At 44.0% G+C, this 20,320-nt stretch overlaps 1 pseudogene; it reads left to right on the top strand.

Moving 5' to 3' along the window:
* Positions 1–4,811: 4,811 nt before the first annotated feature.
* On the top strand, positions 4,812–8,493 carry LOC109742911 (probable flavin-containing monooxygenase 1; annotated as a pseudogene).
* Positions 8,494–20,320: the final 11,827 nt, after the last annotated feature.

The raw sequence follows: 20,320 nt of genomic DNA, 5'->3' as shown, positions 1-20,320 counted from the left end.
CCGCCGCCCCGGGATCCAGCCCTCGCTGGCCTACCGCCGCACGCTCGATGCGCATCGGACCGGGACGGCGCCGGCCGCGACCAGGCCCCGACCAGATCTGGAAAGAGGAATCACCCTCCACCACAGCATCTAGCAACGCGCCGGAGCATCCAAGCGCCACCAGCCCCCGGCCTGCGCCCGCCACGGAGCCCCGCACCCCTAGGTCGCCGCGCCCGCAAGTCCAAATCGAAGCTCCCGCGGCCCTCCTCCAGCCGCTAGATGCTCCCAAGACGAGAGGGAAGAAGAGACCTAGGGGAAACGCCCCGCCGCCGCCGTCACTGGAGCCCGCCTGGGCTTCGCCGGCGGCGCATCAGGCGGCGGCGCGACGAGGGAGGAGAAGGGGAGGGCGGTGGGTGTCGCTGGGAGTCGCCCCCATGTCACTAGAGGAGGGCGACGCGGGGGCATCTCCTTTCCTACGATCCTGTTGCAATGTAGGAGTGATTGGTGGTTAGTAGCAAACCCGAACGACTGCATACTTGCGAGGGGAGCGATGCATGCACGCGTGAAGCTCCAGCGGCCGGGACTGCATTTTTAAACATAGATGCATATAACAAGAAAACTGATGATGTAGACAAATATTCCTTCAAAATGTTTTGTAGCTCAAATCTCCGGTTTGATTGAAAAACCGTTTTCGCATAAAGAAAACGCTGCGATGAGATCGTCAAAATTAAATCTCATGCTGGTATGTTTTGACGACTTCTTTAGGTCAAAAGTTCTGATCTACATAAACTATCACGGTGTTTACAATGAGGTTACTGGGTATGTTTCAACTATTTTTTAAGTGCGTCAATTTTACCTTGATACTTGTAAGTAAATTATGAGGTCTACAATACCACTGCCTATCATTGATGCCATGCCTGGCCGTAAGGTGAGGTCCATGTGCTGAGACGACATGACCCACTTATAAAAACAAACTTTATTGGATTTGTATTTGAAAGAGATTTCTTATGATATAATTTTTATGACATATAGTTTATATTTTATTAGATGAATTCATGGTCAAACTTTGACCAAAAATAAAAGAAGGCCTCATATATATCCGGATGGAGTAGTACTAATGCTGCCCACTGTAGAAGTTTTATCCCAACTGAATAAACGTGGCAGGAGAGAGGTTGCCCGGAGATACTAATGCCGTTCGGTTCTGCTGTTACGCGAGGACGCAAATGTCCTTTTTCTCAGTCTGCAAAAGAGGACACGCGTGTCCTAAAGCGGCTGGACGAACGCGTCACAGCACGACAAGTCCATTAATTAACGTGGCGTAGCACGTGATAGCATTAGGGTGCACCATATTCCAAGCGATGCCGTACTTGGTGACTAGGTGAATGCAGCACTTACACGGCACGTAAGTTTTGATGGATGGATCAATGATCTTAACTGTAGATTGGATGTGTACTGCTTGAGTTGAATTTAGTTTTTTTTTGACAAAGCTTCTGATCTATTCATCTTCGGTCATGACAGTACAACGAACACCAGAAATAACAAAAATTACATGTGGGTCCACCTAGCAACGATTACAAGCACTGTGGCGCGTCGAAGGTGCGCCGCCGTCATCGCCTCTTCCTCGTCGGAGCCGGGTAAAGTTGTTGTAGTAGATAGTCGAGAAGTCGTCATCCTAAGGTCCCATAGGACTAACGCAGTAAAACAACAACCACCGCCAATAAAAAGTAACGTATATCGGAAGAATTCAACTTGAAAAACATAAACATAGAGCAGATCGGAGCAAATTCATCAAGGATAGATCCGCAAGAGATACACCTTCACACGCCCACCGGCGATACTAGACACACCACCGGGACGGGGCTAGGCAAGGAGAATCTTATTCCATCTTGAGGGAGCTGTCGCCATCTTGTCTTCCTGAGCAGGACACAAAACCTAACAAAAGTCGAAGGAACATCTAAAAACAGAGCTCTTCCACCAGCAAGAGCCAGTATCCACCACGCCGTCATGAACCTAAGGCCACTAGAGACGAGACGGACCTGCGGCGGCGCCAGCGAGAGACGGAGGAACCTTATGCTTTTCTTAGGCGAGGTTAGCAGGAAAGTTGTTATGATTCCATGGAACAGGAAACCGATGACTGCTCGGTTTATTGCAGGCAATCGGAATAAAGCCTTCACAGAGTGCACATCACACCAAACTAAGCTATGATTAAAGCGCCACAAGACATACAAGAATGCATATTCGAGTCAAACGTACGGTTGGTGGTAATGATGTGTGGTAATATCGCTGCTAATGAATGGTGTGTGTGGGACGAAGAGATTCGTTGCCCAAGCTCAGCTCCACCCCCGATTAATAGAAAATTCAAAACAAATACTAAAACAAATAATAGAATAATTCAAAAAAGTCAATTATTTTAGAATGAAAGAATTTGGTACGCTCCATATTTTAGATCATTTGGGCATCCGAGTAGCTCTCAGCAAAAAAGGAAATTTTGGGGTATGCGATTTTTTACTATTCATGTATTGTTCCGGTCCAATTTGTCTTTTTTTGCTGAGAGCTACTCATATGTCAAAATGATTTGCAATTTAGAGCGCAACTCATGCATCAAATTATCATTCATGCAAAAAACGTTCGGATTTTTTATACTTTTTTAGTATTTTCTTTTCACCGAATGCAGATGAGTCTGGCCTCAGAAATGGATATTCGGGGTGTTTGGAGAATGCTATGGATTCGAGCTCTGTTTTCCTCACGGTACTTAAATGTGTGGTTTCTGAACCCATTGAAATGACCAAAGAATCACACTATTTCGACTTTGCAAGTCCTTGGGAACTGTGTAGCAGCGGATAATTCAGAAGAGAGGAGGAAGCGGAATTGAAAACACCCTCAATGCCGCTTCCTCCTCTCTTCTGCCTCAATGCCGCTTCCTCCTCTCTTCTGAATTATCCCCTGCTACACAGTTTTCAAGTATGATCGTGAAGAACTCGAAACCTTCCAAGTCGTACTCCAGTGTGGCAGAGCGTAGCCTGCGGTGGCGGCATCCCCCATCTCTGATAAGCAGCAGAAGTGACCAATTACTGCCCTTACAACATTGTCATATAACATTACAGCAGAAGAAGTTTTGAGCAGAAGATAATCAACTACAATTAATTAGTTTGGTAGGTTAGTTGGCAATAGTTGGAACAGAGCCAAGTTTTTAGACATGAAAGAAAACTGAGGAAAAAAAAGCAATGCACTTGTGCTCAACAACATCAACAACACTTAATTAATTTCGTAGGTTAGTTGGCAATGGCAATTGACACCCTTTAAAACCAGAGATTTTTTAGACATGAAAGAAAACTGAAAATGTTGAAAAACAGAGCATGGTAATCTAAAAAACAGAGCATATTTTAGGTGGCTCTAGGTTGACATACTAGAGCTGAGCACAAGATTTATTAGTAGCATGTTATTCAATATATTCTTGATCATCAAATGAAAGAGAATATATATCGTCACCATGCCTATATGGCTCAATTTGTAAATCAGCCATAAACCCCCGCGGAACTACTCTCATTGCACTAAACGGAAATTTACTAGGTGACATGGCAAAAATTTCAGGAACAAAGCAGATTTGATGTTGTGGTCCATGGCAGTTTTCTGCACGAACTGTTCTAAATCAAGTGTGTTATCCTCATTTTTATTCTAAGTGTGGCAGTGTTTACCTACAACATGGCAATTTCACACAATCTCCTGTCGGCTACATGAAACTTAAAAACAAACAAACAGAAAGTAAAGCTAAACTAAATGTCAATTTTTCATCTTCTTCTTCCTCCTGTCGGCTAAACCTAAACAAACACAAAGTAAACCTCAACCTAAACCTAAACAGAGAGAGAGAGAGAGAGAGAGAGAGAGAGAGAGGAGGGATGGAAGAGGGATGGGTGGCGCACCTCGGTGTTGGGGATGGCCGGGGTCGGGGTCGCAGGCATAGGGGGTTGGGCGTCCTTCTCGGGGGAGGGGCCAGGCCAGGGGGTCGATGGTGACGGCGTCGGGGTCGGGTGCGGCGTCGACGACGGCGTGGGGGGGTGCGGGGTCGACGGGGGTGGCGCGGGGCGGAGGAGGGGGTCGCCGGGGCGGCAGTGGCGGGCTGGCGACGGGGGTGGCGCGGGGCGGAGGAGGGGGTCGCCGGGGCAGCGGTGGCGGCCCGGCGTCGGGGGTGGCATGGGGCGGAGGAGGGGGTTGCTGGGGCAGTGGTGGCGGCCAGGCGACGGGGATGGCGCGGGGCGGAGGAGGGGGTCGCCGGGGCTGCGGGGTCGTTGGCATTTATTTTAGGGCATTGTTCTTTGCCGTCTGCTATGATCCGAGGCTGATGGCGAACATGATCTTTGCCGTCAGCTCTTCATTGCCGTCTGTTTTGTGTAAGCTGATGGCAAAGAACTTCTTTGCCGTCAGGCAGCTGACGGCAAAGATCCTGATTCCAGTAGTGGAGTACAACGGAGCTGTTGCAAGTGCCCTTTTTCCTTTAAAACAACCTGACCAATTTGTTTTCCCAAATTTTCTTCAACGTATTTAAATTTTCAAACAAGAAAACATGAATATTTTCCTGGTTTTTCTTCGATTTCCACAGTTTGTCAAACTTGTATGCTTCCATAGTGCCATGAGTACAAACCGCCTCGAATATGACAAGGATCAAAAGACGGTTTAAACACTTGGTCAACAAGAATATCTGATATTATTGTGGATGCATTCTGTGAAATTAAGACTCCAACAATTATATAACCTAGATTCTCTTGGTGAGAAACTGGGGTTAGAGTGCCAGCGCATTGGCCAATATTGATCATTTATGGCATATGTAGACACACATGGCCGACTTCGTGGTGCTATGCGTCGGACGGTACATCGGCATCCCAGCATTCCAACATTCCCACTGGAGAAAGGCCCAGAGGCCTTTAATGGCACAATGATCCACTCAATGGATTACTCCAACATGGACGATGCACATGCCACTGAAGTGATCAAAGGCAAGCTCGTTACTGTCATTGGCTACCAAAAGTCTGCTCTTGACATCGCCACGGACTGCGCAAACATGAACGGTCCGAGGCATCCTTGTACAATGATTATTCGGACAAAGAGATGGACCATTCCTGACTTCTACGCTTGGGGTGTCCCAGTTGCTTTCTTCTACTTCAATCGCTTGTCCGAGCTCCTAGTTCACAAGCCAGGCGAGGGGCTGCTCCTTAGCCTGCTGGCTACCTTCTTGTCACCCTTGGTATGAATTTTTTTTGTGGTGTTGTACGAGTAGAATTTGAAGTAATAAGGTGTAGAAACTAACAATAGATCAGTCTTTATATATGCATGTTCTCATGGACGCATTTCATGCATTAATTCAACTTGATCAGCGATGAATGTTATCAAAGTTTGTTGAGAGCTACTACATGTGGGCAGTGCCCATGAGGAAGCATGGCATGGTGCCGCAACACTGCTTCTTTCAAGCTTTTAAGCTCATGGCTTATTGCGATAATGCCAGACAAATTCTACAACAAGGTGGAGCAGGGAAGCATTAGTCTCAAGAAAGCAAAAAAAATTAGCTTCTGTAGAGATGGCATCATTGTACAAGGTGAGTCCGCACTGATCAAGAGTGACATTGTGATCTTTGGGACGGGATATAATGGAGATCAGAAGCTCAAAGAGTTGTTCGCCTCGCCTTTGTTCAGAGAGATCGTTGTTGGCACGCCATGTACTGCAGTTCCCCTATATAGGTTCCTTTCAACCCTTTTTAATTTTTGGTCAACTTGCATGAGCTATGTTATACCCACTTATGTAGCACAATTAATTAACCATAGTTGTTATAAATGTGACAGGCTATGCGTCCACCCAAGGATTCCCCAGTTAGCAATTGCTGGCTACTCCGAGAGCATGGGAGATCTACACACCTCGGAGATACGGTCCAAAGTGGCTGGTCCATTTTCTCGATGGGGGCTTTCGATTGCCTACCATATCATCAATGGACGAAAATGTGAAAGAGTGGCATGCATATATGAAATGCTACTCGGGGGACTACTTCCGTCGATCTTGCGTCAGTTCTGTCGGCATATGGCACAATGACCAGCTATGCAAAGACATGGGTTGTGAGCCTAGGATGAAAATTGGCTTTCTGGCAGACTGGGTGGTTCCCTACGAACCTGCAGATTATGCAGGTGTGAGTCCAACGAAGTAAAATACTACAATATGGTATTTTACTAGTTAAATACTATATGATTGATACATCTTCAATGTATCTACAATTTTTGATTGTTCCATGCTATTATATATTCTGTTTTGGATGTTTAATGGGCTTTATTATACATTTTATATTATTTTTGGGCTAACCTATTAACCGGAGGCCCAGCCCAAATTGTTGTTTTTTTTTCCTATTTCAGTGTTTCGCCGAAAACGAATATCAAACGGAGTCCAAACGGAATGAAACCTTCGGGAGAGTTATTTTTTGAACAAACGTGATCCAGAGGACTTGGAGTGGACGTCAAGAAATCACCGAGGAGGCCACAAGGCAGGGGCGCGCCCTCCACCCTCGTGGGCCCCTCGTGGTTCCACCGACCTACTTCTTCCTCCTATATATACCTACGTACCCCCAAACCATCGAAGAGCACCACGAAAACCTAATTCCACCGCTGCAACCTTCTGTACCTGTGAGATCCCATCTTCGGGCCTTTTCCGGCGCTCCGCCGGAGGGGGCATTGATCAGGGAGGGCTTCTACATCAACGCCATAGCCTCTCCGATGATGTGTGAGTAGTTTACCTCAGACCTTCGGGTCCATAGTTATTAGCTAGATGGCTTCTTCTCTCTCTTTGGATCTCAATACAAAGTTCTCCTCGATTTTCTTGGAGATCTATTTGATATAACTCTTCTTTTTGCGGTGTGTTTGTCGAGATCCGATGAATTGTGGGTTTATGATCAAGATTATCTATGAACAATATTAGAATCTCCTCTGAATTCTTTTATGTATGATTGGTTATCTTTGCAAGTCTCTTCGAATTATCAGTTTGGTTTGGCCTACTAGATTGATCTTTCTTGCAATAGGAGAAGTGTTGGGGATCGTTGCAGAAATTAAAAAATTTCTACGCATCACCAAGATCAATCTATGGAGTTTACTCCTCTCTTCAGATCTACGAGAGGGGAGGAGTGCATCTACATACCCTTGTAGATCGCGAGCGGAAGCGTTCAACAGGACGGGGTTGATGGAGTCGTACTCATCGTGATCTGAATCACCGATGATCCTAGCGCCGAACGGACGGCACCTCCGCGTTCAACACACGTACGGAGCGGAGACGTCTCCTCCTTCTTAATCCAGCAAGGGGGAAGGAGAAGTTGATGGAGATCCAGCAGCACGACGGCGTGGTGGTGGATGCAGCGGGATTCCAGCAGGGCTTCGCCAAGCGCTACTGGAGGAGGAAGAGGTGTCACGGGAGGGAGAGGGAGGCGCCAGGGCTTAGGGTGCGGCTGCCCTCCCTCCCCTCCACTATATATAGGGGCTAGGGGGGCGCATGCCCCCCTTGGAGATCCCATCTACAGGGGGCGGCGGCCCCTCGGGGGGCAACGGCCCCCTTAGGGTTTCCAACCAGGGGGGCGCATGCCCCCTCGGGATGCCAACGGCCCCCTAGGGTTTCCAACCCTAGGTGCCTTGGGCCCTTGGGTGGGGCGCACCAGCCCACCAGGGACTGGTTCCCACGCCACTTCAGCCCATGGGGCCCTCCGGGATAGGTGGCCCGAACCGGTGGACCCCCCGGGACCCTTCCGGTGGTCCCGGTACAATACCGGTGACCCCCGATTAATAGAAAATTCAAAACAAATACTAAAACAAATAATATAATAATTCAAAAAAGTCAATTATTTTAGAATGAAAGAATTTGGTACGCTCCATATTTTAGATCATTTGGGCATCCGAGTAGCTCTCAGCAAAAAAAGAAATTTTGGGGTATGCGATTTTTACTATTCATGTGTTGTTTCGGTCCAATTTGTCTTTTTTTGCTGAGAGCTACTCATGTGTCAAAATGATTTGCAATTTAGAGCGCACCTCACGCATCAAATTATCATTCATGCAAAAAATGTTCGGATTTTTTATATTCTTTTAGTATTTTCTTTTCACCGAATGCAGATGAGTCTGGCCTCAGAAATGGATATTCGAGGTGTTTGGAGAATGCTATGGACTCGAGCTCTGTTTTCCTCACGGTACTTAAACGTGTGGTTTCTGAACCCACTGAAATGACCAAAGAATCACACTATTTCGACTTTGCAAGTCCTTGGGAACTGTGTAGCAGCGGATAATTCAGAAGAGAGGAGGAAGCGGCATTGAAAACACCCTCAATGCCACTTCCTCCTCTCTTCTGCCTCAAAGCCGCTTCCTCCTCTCTTCTGAATTATCCACTGCTACACAGTTTTCAAGTATGATCGTGAAGAACTCGAAACCTTCCAAGTCATACTCCAGTGTGGCAGAGCGTAGCCTGCGGTGGCGGCATCCCCCCATCTCTGATAAGCAGCAGAAGTGACCAATTACTGCCCTTACAACATTGTCATATAACATTACAACAACAGAAGTTTTGAGCAGAAGATAATCAACTACAATTAATTAATTTGGTAGGTTAGTTGGCAATAGTTGGAACAGAGCCAAGTTTTTAGACATGAAAGAAAACTGAGAAAAAAAAGGAATGCACTTGTGCTCAACAACATCAACAACACTTAATTAATTTCGTAGGTTAGTTGGCAATGGCAATTGACACCCATTACGACAAGCTCTTCGTCACCTCCATAAACGAGAAACATATCCTTCGTCCTTTTCAGGTACTTCAGGATGTTCTTGACGGTTGTCCAGTGTTCCATGCCGGGATTACTTTGGTACCTTCCTACCAAAACTTACGGCAAGGTTTACATCAGGTCTGGTACACAGCATGGCATACATAATAGACCCTATGGCCGAGGCATAGGGGATGACACTCATCTTTTCTCTATCTTCTGCCGTGGTCGGGCATTGAGCCGTGCTCAATCTCACACCTTGCAATACAGGAAAGAACCCCTTCTTGGACTGATCCATATTGAACTTCTTCAATATCTTGTCAAGGTATGTGCTTTGTGAAAGACCTATGAGGCGTCTCGATCTATCTCTATAGATCTTGATGCCTAATATGTAAGCAGCTTCTCCAAGGTCCTTCATTGAAAAACACTTATTCAAGTAGGCCTTTATGCTTTCCAAGAATTCTATATCATTTTCCATCAATAGTATGTCATCCACATATAATATGAGAAATGCTACAGAGCTCCCACTCACTTTCTTGTAAACACAGGCTTCTCCATAAGTCTGTGTAAACCCAAACGCTTTGATCATCTCATCAAAGCGAATGTTCCAACTCCGAGACGCCTGCACCAGCCCATAGATTGAGCGCTGGAGCTTGCATACCTTGTCAGCATTCTTAGGATCGACAAAACCTTCCAGCTGCATCATATACAATTCTTCCTTAAGGAAGCCGTTAAGGAATGCCGTTTTGACGTCCATTTGCCATATTTCATAATCGTAGAATGCGGCAATTGCTAACATGATTCGGACGGACTTCAGGTTCGCTACGGGTGAGAAGGTCTCATCATAGTCAACTCCTTGAACTTGTCGATAACCCTTAGCGACAAGTCGAGCTTTATAGATGGTAACATTACCATCCGCGTCCGTCTTCTTCTTAAAGATCCATTTATTTTCTATCGCTCGCCGATCATCGGGCAAGTCTGTCAAAGTCCATACTTTGTTTTCATACATGGATCCTATCTTGGATTGCATGGCTTCAAGCCATTTGTTGGAATCTGGGCCCGCCATTGCTTCTTCATAGTTCGAAGGTTCACCGTTGTCCAACAACATGATTTCCAGGACAGGGTTGCCGTACCACTCTGGTGCGGAACGTGTCCTTGTGGACGTACGAAGTTTAGTGGTAACTTGATCATGATCATCATCATTAACTTCCACTCTAGTCGGTGTAGGCACCACAGAAACATTTTCTTGTGCTGCGCTACTTTCTGGTTCGAGAGGGGTCATCTCATCAAGTTCCACTTTCCTCCCACTTACTTCTTTCGAGAGAAACTCTTTCTCCAGAAAGGACCCGTTCTTGGCAACGAAGATCTTGCCTTCGGATCTGAGGTAGAAGGTATACCCAATGGTTTCCTTAGGGTATCCTATGAAGACGCATTTTTCCGACTTGGGTTCGACCTTTTCAGGTTGAAGTTTCTTGACATAAGCATCGCATCCCCAAACTTTAAGAAACGACAGCTTAGGTTTCTTTCCAAACCATAATTCATACGGTGTCGTCTCAACGGATTTCGATGGAGCCCTATTTAAAGTGAATGCGGCAGTATCTAAAGCATAACCCCAGAATGATAGCGGTAGATCGGTAAGAGACATCATAGATCGCACCATATCCAATAGAGTGCGATTACGACGTTCGGACACACCATTACGCTGAGGTGTTCCAGGCGGCGTGAGTTGTGAAACAATTCCACGTTTCCTTAAGTGTGTGCCAAATTCGTGACTCAAATATTCACCTCCACGATCGGATCGTAAGAACTTTATTTTCCTGTCATGTTGATTTTCAACCTCACTCTGAAATTCCTTGAACTTTTCAAAGGTCTCAGACTTGTGTTTCATTAAGTAGACATACCCATATCTACTCAAGTCATCAGTGAGGGTGAGAACATAACGATAGCCACCGCGAGCCTCAACGCTCATTGGACCGCACACATCAGTATGTATGATTTCCAATAAGTTGGTTGCTCGCTCCATTGTTCCGGAGAACGCAGTCTTGCTCATTTTTCCCATGAGGCATGGTTCACACGTGTCAAATGATTCATAATCAAGAGACTGCAAAAGTCGATCTGCATGGAGTTTCTTCATGCGTTTGACACCAATGTGACCAAGGCGGCAGTGCCACAAGTATGTGGGACTATCATTATCAACCTTACATTTCTTGGCATTCACACTATGAATATGTGTAACATCACGTTTGCGATTCATTAAAAATAAACCATTGACCAGCGGGGCATGACCATAAAACATATCTCTCGTATAAATAGAACAATCATTATTCTCGGATTTAAATGAGTAGCCATCTCGCATCAAACGAGATCCAGATACAATGTTCATGCTCAAAGCTGGCACTAAATAACAATTATTGAGGTTTAAAACTAATCCCGTAGGTAAATGTAGAGGTAGCATGCCGACGGCGATCACATCGACCTTGGAACCATTCCCGACGCGCATCGTCACCTCGTCCTTCGGCAGTCTCCGCTTATTCCGCAACTCCTGCTTTGAGTTACAAATACCCAGGAGCTACTACGAGCGCTGGTTAGGTACACATCAATAACATGTATATCACATATACCTTTGGTATTGCCGGCCTTCTTATCCGCTAAATACTTGGGGCAGTTCCGCTTCCAGTGACCGTTTCCCTTGCAATAAAAGCACTCAGTCTCAGGCTTGGGTCCATTCTTTGTCTTCTTCCCGGCAGCTTGCTTACCGGGCGCGGCAACTCCCTTGCCGTCTTTCTTGAAGTTCTTCTTACCCTTGCCTTTCTTGAACTTAGTGGTTTTATTCACCATCAACACTTGATGTTCCTTTTTGATCTCCACCTCCGCTGATTTCAGCATTGGATATACCTTAGGAATGGTCTTTTCCATCCCCTGCATATTGAAGTTCATCACAAAGCTCTTGTAGCTAGGTGGGAGCGACTGAAGGATTCTGTCAACGACCACGTCATCCGGGAGATTAACTCCCAGCTGAGACAAGCGGTTGTGCAACACAGACATTTTGAGTATGTGTTCACTGTCGGAACTATTCTCCTCCATCTTACAACTGTAGAACTTGTCGGAGACTTCATATCTCTCGACCCGGGCATGAGCTTGGAAAACCATTTTCAGCTCTTGGAACATCTCATATGCTCCGTGCTGCTCGAAACGCTTTTGAAGCCCCGGTTCTAAGTTGTAAAGCATGCCGCACTGAACCAGGGAGTAATCATCAACACGTGTTTGCCAAGCGTTCATAACGTCTTGGTTTGCTGTGACGGGTGCTTCACCTAGCGGTGCTTCAAGGACATATGCTTTCTTGGCAGCTATGAGGATGATCCTCAAGTTCCTGACCCAGTCCGTATAGTTGCCACCATCGTCTTTCAGCTTGGTTTTCTCTTGGAACGTGTTGAAGTTGAGGTTGACATTAGCGTGGGCCATTTGATCTACAAGACATATTGCAAAGATTTTAGACTAAGTTCATGATAATTAAGTTCATCTAATCAAATTATTAATGAACTCCCACTCAGACAGACATACCTCTAGTCATCTAAGTGATACATGATCTGAGTCAACTAGGCCGTGTCCGATCATCACGTGAGACGGACTAGTCATCATCGGTGAACATCTTCATGTTGATCGTATCTTCTATACGACTCGTGTTCGACCTTTCGGTCTTCCGTGTTTCGAGGCCATGTCTGTACATGCTAGGCTCGTCAAGTCAACCTAAGTGTATTGCGTGTGTAAATCTGGCTTACACCCGTTGTATGCGAATGTTAGGACCTATCACACCCGATCATCACGTGCTGCTTCGGAACAACGGACTTTAGAAACGGTGCACAGTTAGGGGGAACACAATTCTTGAAATTTTAGCGAGAGGTCATCTTATTTATGCTACCGTCGTTCTAAGCAAATAAGATGTAAAACATGATAAACATCACATGCAATCAAATAGTGACATGATATGGCCAATATCATGCTTTTTGCTCCTTTTGATCTCCATCTTCGGGGCGCCATGATCATCATCTTCACCGGCATGACACCATGATCTCCATCATCATGATCTTCATCATTGTGTCTTCATGAAGTTGTCTCGCCAACTATTACTTCTACTACTATATCTAACGGTTAGCAATGAAAGTAAAGTAATTACATGACGTTCCAGTTGACACGGAGGTCATAAATAAATTAAGACAACTCCTATGGCTCCTGCTGGTTGTCATACTCATCGACATACAAGTCGTGATTCCTATTACAAGAACATGATCAATCTCATACATCACATATATCATTCATCACATCCTTCTGGCCATATCACATCACATGACACTTGCTGCAAAAACAAGTTAGACGTCCTCTAATTGTTGTTGCAAATTTTTTTACGTGGCTGCTATAGGTTTCTAGCAAGAACGTTTCTTACCTACGCCAAAACCACAACGTGATATGCCAATTTCTATTTACCCTTCATAAGGACCGTTTTCATCGAATCCGATCCGACTAAAGTGGGAGAGATGGACACCCGCTAGCCACCTTATGCAACTAGTGCATGTCAGTCGGTGGAACCTGTCTCACGTAAGCGTACGTGTAAGGTCGGTCCGGGCCGCTTCATCCCACGATGCCGCCGAATCAAGATAAGACTAGTAACGGCAAGTAAATTGACAAAATCGACGCCCACAACAACTTGTGTTCTACTCGTGCATAGAAATTACGCATAGACCTAGCTCTGATACCACTGTTGGGGATCGTTGTATAAACGCATCACCAAGATCAATCTATGGAGTTTACTAGCAACGAGAGGGGAGGAGTGCATCTACATACCCTTGTAGATCGCGAGCGGAAGCGTTCAAGAGAACGGGGTTGATGGAGTCGTACTCGTCGTGATCCAAATCACCGATGATCCTAGCGCCGAATGGACGGCACCTCCGCGTTCAACACACGTACGGAGCGGAGACGTCTCCTCCTTCTTGATCCAGCAAGGGGGAAGGAGAAGTTGATGGAGATCCAGCAGCACGATGGCGTGGTGGTGGATGCAGCGGGATTCCAGCAGGGCTTTGCCAAGCGCTACTGGAGGAGGAAGAGGTGTCACGGGTGGGAGAGGGAGGCGCCAGGGCTTAGGGTGCGGCTGCCCTCCCTCCCCTCCACTATATATAGGGGCTAGGGGGGCGCATGCCCCCCTTGGAGATCCCATCTAGAGGGGCGGTTGGCGGCCCCTCGGGGGGCAACGGCCCCCTTAGGGTTTCCAACCCTAGGCGCCATGGGCCCTTGGGTGGGGCGCACCAGCCCACCAGGGGCTGGTTCCCACGCCACTTCAGCCCATGGGGCCCTCCGGGATAGGTGGCCCGACCCGATGGACCCCCCGGGACCCTTTCGGTGGTCCCGGTACAATACCGGTGACCCCCGAAACTCTCCTGGTGGCCGAAACTATACTTCCTATATATAAATCTTTACCTCCGGACCATTCCGGAACTCCTCGTGACGTCTGGGATCTCAGCCGGGATTCCGAACAACTTTTGGTTATCCGCATACTAATATCTCTACAACTCTAGCGTCACCGAACCTTAAGTGTGTAGACCCTACGGGTTCGGGAGACACGTAGACATGACCGATACAACTCTCCGGTCAATAACCAACAGCGGGATCTGGATACCCATGTTGGCTCCCACATTGTCCACGATAATCTCATCGGATGAACCACGATGTCAAGGATTCAAGCAATCTCGTATACAATTCCCTTTGTCAATCGGTACGTTACTTGCCCGAGATTCGATCGTCGGTATCCCAATACCTCGTTCAATCTCGTTACCGGCAAGTCACTTTACTCGTTCCATAATGCATGATCCCGTGACTAACTACTTAGTCACATTGAGCTCATTATGATGATGCAATACCGAGCGGGCCCAGAGATACCTCTCCGTCATACGGAGTGACAAATCCCAGTCTCGATCCGTGCCAACCCAACAGACACTTTCGGAGATACCTGTAGTGCACCTTTATAGGCACCCAGTTACGTTGTGACGTTTCGTACACCCAAAGCATTCCTACGGTATCCGGGAGTTGCACGATCTCATGGTCTAATGAGATGATACTTGACATTAGAAAAGCTTTAGCAAACAAACTACACGATCTAGTGCCATGCTTAGGATTGGGTCTTGTCCATCACATCATTCTCCTAATGATGTGATCTCGTTATCAATGACATCCAATGTCCATGGTCAGGAAACCGTAACCATCTATTGATCAACGAGCTAGTCAACTAGAGGCTCACTAAGGACATGTTATGGTCTATGTGTTCACACATGTATTACGATTTTCGGATAACACAATTATAGCATGAACAATAGACAATTATCATGAACAAGGAAATATAATAATAACCATTTTATTATTGCCTCTAGGGCATATTTCCAACAAGAAGTGCTTAGCTTTGGGTTCAATCTTGCAGTGTCCTTTCCCAGTGACAGCAGGGGCAGCAAGGCACGTATTGTATTGTTGCCATCGAGGATAAAAAGATGGGGTTTATATCATATTGCATGAGTTTATCCCTCTACATCATGTCATCTTGCTTAAAGCGTTACTCCGTTCTTATGAACTTAAAACTCTAGATGCATGCTGGATAGCGGTCGATGTGTGGAGTAATAGTAGTAGATGAAGGCAGGAGTCGGTCTACTTGTCACGGACATGATGCCTATATACATGATCATACCTAGATATTCTCATAACTATGCTCAGTTCTATCAATTGCTCGACAGTAATTCGTTTACCCACCGTAATACTTATGCTATTTTGAGAGAAGCCACTAGTGAAACCTATGCCCCCGGGTCTATTTTCCATCATATTAATCTCCCGTCAACAAGCTATTTCTGGCGCCGTTTATTTTTCTTTGTTTACTTTTAGTCTTTATCATAAAAATACCAAAAACATTATCCTGTTATCTCTATCAGATCTCACTCTCGTAAGTGACCATGAAGGGATTGACAACCCCTTTATCGCGTTGGTTGCGAGGTTCTTATTTGTTTGTGTAGGTGCGTGGGACTTGAGTGTGGCCTCCCACTGGATTGATACATTGGTTCTCAAAAACTGAGGGAAATACTTACGCTACTTTACTGCATCACCCTTTCCTCTTCAAGGGAAAACCAACGCAGTGCTCAAGAGGTAGCAAGAAGGATTTCTGGCGCCGTTGCCGGGGAGTCTACGCACAAGTCAAGACATACCAAGTACCCATCACAAACTCTCATCCCTCGCATTACATTATTTGCCATTTGCCTCTCGTTTTCCTGTCCCCCACTTCAGCCTTGCCGTTTTTCGCCCTCTCTTTCCGTTCGCCTTTTTTTCGCTTGCTTCTTGTTTGCTCGTGTGTTGGATTGCTTGCTTGTCACGATGGCTCAATAATACTAAATTGTGTGACTTTTCCAATACCAACAACAATGATTTTCTTAGCACTCCGATTGCTCCTCTTACCGATGCTGAATCTTGTGAAATTAATGACGTTTTGCTGAATCTTGTCATGAAAGATCAATTCGCCGAGCTTCCTAGTGAAGATGCCGCCACCCATCTAAATAGCTTTGTTGATTTGTGTGATATGCAAAACAAGAAAGATGTGGACAATGATATTGTTAAATTGAAGGTATTTCCTTTTTCGCTTAGAGATCGTGCTAAAACTTGGTTTTCGTTTTTGTCTAAAAATAGTATTGATTCTTGGAATAAGTCCAAAGATGCTTTTATCTCTAAGTATTTTCCTCCGGCTAAGATCATCTCTCTTAGAAACGATATTATGAATTTTAAGAAACTTGATCATGAACATGTTGCACAAGCTTGGGAGAGGATGAAATTAATGATACGTAATTGCCCTGCTCATGGTTTGAATTTGTGGATGATTATACAAAAAATTTATGCCGGATTGAATTTTGCTTCTAGAAATCTTTTAGATTCGGCCGCGGGAGGCACTTTTATGGAAATCACTTTACGATAAGGTACTAAACTCCTAGATAATATTATGGTTAATTATTCTCAATGACACACCGAAAGATCTACTAGTAAAAAAGTGCATGCGATAGAAGAAATTAATGTTTTGAGTGGAAAGATGGATGAACTTATGAAATTGTTTGCTATTAACAATGTTTCTTCTGATCCTAATGATATGCCTTTGTCTACCTTGATTGAGAATAATAATGAATCTATGGATGTGAATTTTGTTGGTAGGAATAATTTTGGTAACAACGCGTATAGAGGAAACTTTAATCCTAGGCCGTTCCCTAGTGATTCCTCTAATAATTATGGTAATTTCTACAACAATTCTTATGGAAATTTTAATAAGATGCCCTCTGAATATGATACTAGTGTTAAAGAGTTTATGAATTCACAAAAGAATTTCAATGCTTTGCTCGAAGAAAAATTGCCTAAGATTGATGAGTTGGCTAGGAACGTGGATAGAATTTCTCTTGATGTTGATTCTTTGAAGCTTAGATTTATTCCACCTAAGCATGATATCAATGAGTCTCTCAAAGCTATGAGAATTTCCATTGATGAGTGCAAAGAAAGAACCGCTAGGATGCGTGCTAAGAAAGATTGCTTTGTAAAAGCGTGTTCTTCTAATTTTTATGAGAATAAAGATAAAGTTCTAAAAGTTATTGATGTGTCCCCTATTAAATCTTTGTTTTGCAATATGAATCTTGATAATGATGGGACTGGAGATGAGTCAACTTTAGTTAGAAGGCGTTCCAAAAATTCGGAGTTTTTAGATCTTGATGCAAAAATTTGTAAAAGTGGAATTGAAGAGGTCAAAACTTTAGATAGCAATGAACCCACTATCTTGAATTTAAAAGAATTTAATTATGACAATTGCTCTTTTATAGATTGTATTTCCTCGTTGCAATCCGTGCTAAATTCTCCTCATGCTTACAGTCAAAATAAAGCTTTTACCAAACATATCGTTGATGCTTTAATGCAATCTTATGAAGAAAAGCTTGAATTAGAAGTTTCTATCCCTAGAAAACTTTATGATGAGTGGGAACCTACTATTAGAATTAAAATTAAAGATCATGAATGCTATGCTTTGTGTGATTTGGGTGCTAGTGTTTCCACGATTCCAAAAACTTTGTGTGATTTGCTAGGTTTCCATGAATTTGATGATTGTTCTCTAAACTTGCACCTTGTGGATTCCACTATTAAGAAACCTATGGGAAGAATTAATGATGTTCTTATTGTTGCAAATAGGAACTATGTGCCCGTAGATTTCATTGTTCTTGATATAGATTGCAATCCTTCATGTCCTATTATTCTTGGCAGATCTTTCCTTAGAACGATTGGTGCAATTATTGATATGAAGGAAGGGAATATTAGATTCCAATTTCCGTTAAGGAAAGGCATGAAACACTTCCCTGGAAAGAAAATTAAATTACCTTATGAATCTATTTTGAGAGCCACTTATGGATTGCCTAACAAAGATGGTAATACCTAGATCTATCCTTGCTTTTATGCCTAGCTAAGGGCGTTCAACGATAGCGCTTGTTGGGAGGCAACCCAATTTTATTTTTAGTTTTTTTGCTTTTTGGTTCTGTTTAGGAATAAATATTCCATCTAGCCTATGGTTAGATTTGTTTTTATGTTTTAATTAGTGTTTGTGCCAAGTTAAACCTATAGGATCTTCTTGGATGATAGTTATTTGATCTTGCTGAAAATCCTAGAAACTTTCTGTTCACGAAACAATTGTTAAAAATCACCAGAACATGATAAGATACTGATTCCAATTGAAGGAGATCAATAAAGAAATTATCTAGGTCTTCCTATTTTGGTAGATTTTTCTGAGTTTCATAAGTTTGCGTAAGTTACAGATTACTACAGACTGTTCTGTTTTTTACAGATTCTGTTTTTCGCGTGTTGTTTGCTTATTTTGATGAATCTATGGCTAGTAAAAGAGTTTATAAACCATAGAGAAGTTGGAATACAGTAGGTTTAACACCAACATAAATAAAGAATGAGTTCATTACAGTACCTTGAAGTGGTGTTTTGTTTTGTTTCACTGACGGAGCTCACGAGATTTTCTGTTAAGTTTTGTGTTGTGAAGTTTTCAAGTTTTGGGTAAAGATTTGATGGATTATGGAATAAGGATTGGCAAGAGATTAAGCTTGGGGATGCCCAAGGCACCCCAAGGTAAAATCCAAGGACAATCAAAAGCCTAAGCTTGGGGATGCCCCGGAAGGCATCCCCTCTTTCGTCTTCGTCTATCGGTGACTTTACTTGGAGCTATATGTTTATTCACCACATGGTATGTGTTTTGCTTGGAGCGTCTTGTATGATTTCAGTCTTTGCTTTTTAGTTTACCACAATCATCCTTGCTGTACACACCTTTTGAGAGAGACACACATGATTCGGAATTTGTTAGAATACTCTATGTGCTTCACTTATATCTTTTGAGCTATATAGTTTTTGCTCTAGTGCTTCACTTATATCTTTTAGAGCACGGCGGTGGTTTTATTTTATAGAAATTATTGATCTCTCATGCTTCACTTATATTATTTTGAGAGTCCTACAAAACAGCATGGTAATTTGCTTAAATTGTGAAATTAGTCCTAATATGATAGGCATCCAAGATTAGTAAAAACTTTCTTATAAGTGTGTTGAATACTATGAGAAGTTTGATACTTGATAATTGTTTTGAGATATGAAGATGGTGATATTAGAGTCATGCTATTTGAGTAGTTGTGAATTTGAGAAATACTTGTGTTAAAGTTTGTGATTCCCGTAGCATGCACGTATGGTGAACCGTTATGTGATGAAGTCGAAGCATGATTTATTTATTGATTGTCTTCCTTATGAGTGGCGGTCGGGGACGAGCGATGGTCTTTTCCTACCAATCTATCCCCCTAGGAGCATGCGCGTAGTACTTTGTTTCGATAACTAATAGATTTTTGCAATAAGTCCGTGAGTTCTTTATGACTAACGTTGAGTCCATGGATTATACGCACTCTCACCCTTCAACATTGCTAGCCGCTCTAATACCGCGCACTTTTCGCCGGTATCATGCACCCACCATATACCTTCCTCAAAACAGCCACCATACCTACCTATCATGGCATTTTCATAGCCATTCCGAGATATATTTCCATGCAACTTACCACCGTTCCGTTTACTATGACACGCTCCATCATTGTCATATTGCTTTGCATGATCATGTAGTTGACATCGTATTTGTTGCAAAGCCACCTTCACAATTCTTTCATACATGTCACTCTTGATTCATTGCATATCCCGGTACACCGCCGGAGGCATTCACATAGAGTCATATTTTGTTCTAAGTATTGAGTTGTAATACTTGAGTTGTAAGTAAATAAAAGTGTGATGATCATCATTATTAGAGCATTGTCCCAAGTGAGGAAAGGATGACGGAGACTATGATTCCCCCACAAGTCGGGATGAGACTCCGGACGAAAAATAGAAAAAAAAGAAAAAAAGAAAGAAAAAAAAGAGGCCATAAAAAAAGAAGAGAAAAGGCCCAAATAAAAAAGAATATGAGAGAAAAAGAGAGAAGGGACAATGTTACTATCCTTTTACCACACTTGTGCT

The sequence above is a fragment of the Aegilops tauschii genome, chromosome 1 (genome assembly GCF_002575655.3).
Source record: "Aegilops tauschii subsp. strangulata cultivar AL8/78 chromosome 1, Aet v6.0, whole genome shotgun sequence".
Lineage (NCBI taxonomy): Eukaryota > Viridiplantae > Streptophyta > Magnoliopsida > Poales > Poaceae > Aegilops > Aegilops tauschii.
The sequence above is the reverse complement of the archived record's forward strand: the minus strand, read 5'-3'. Positions and strand labels throughout refer to the sequence as shown.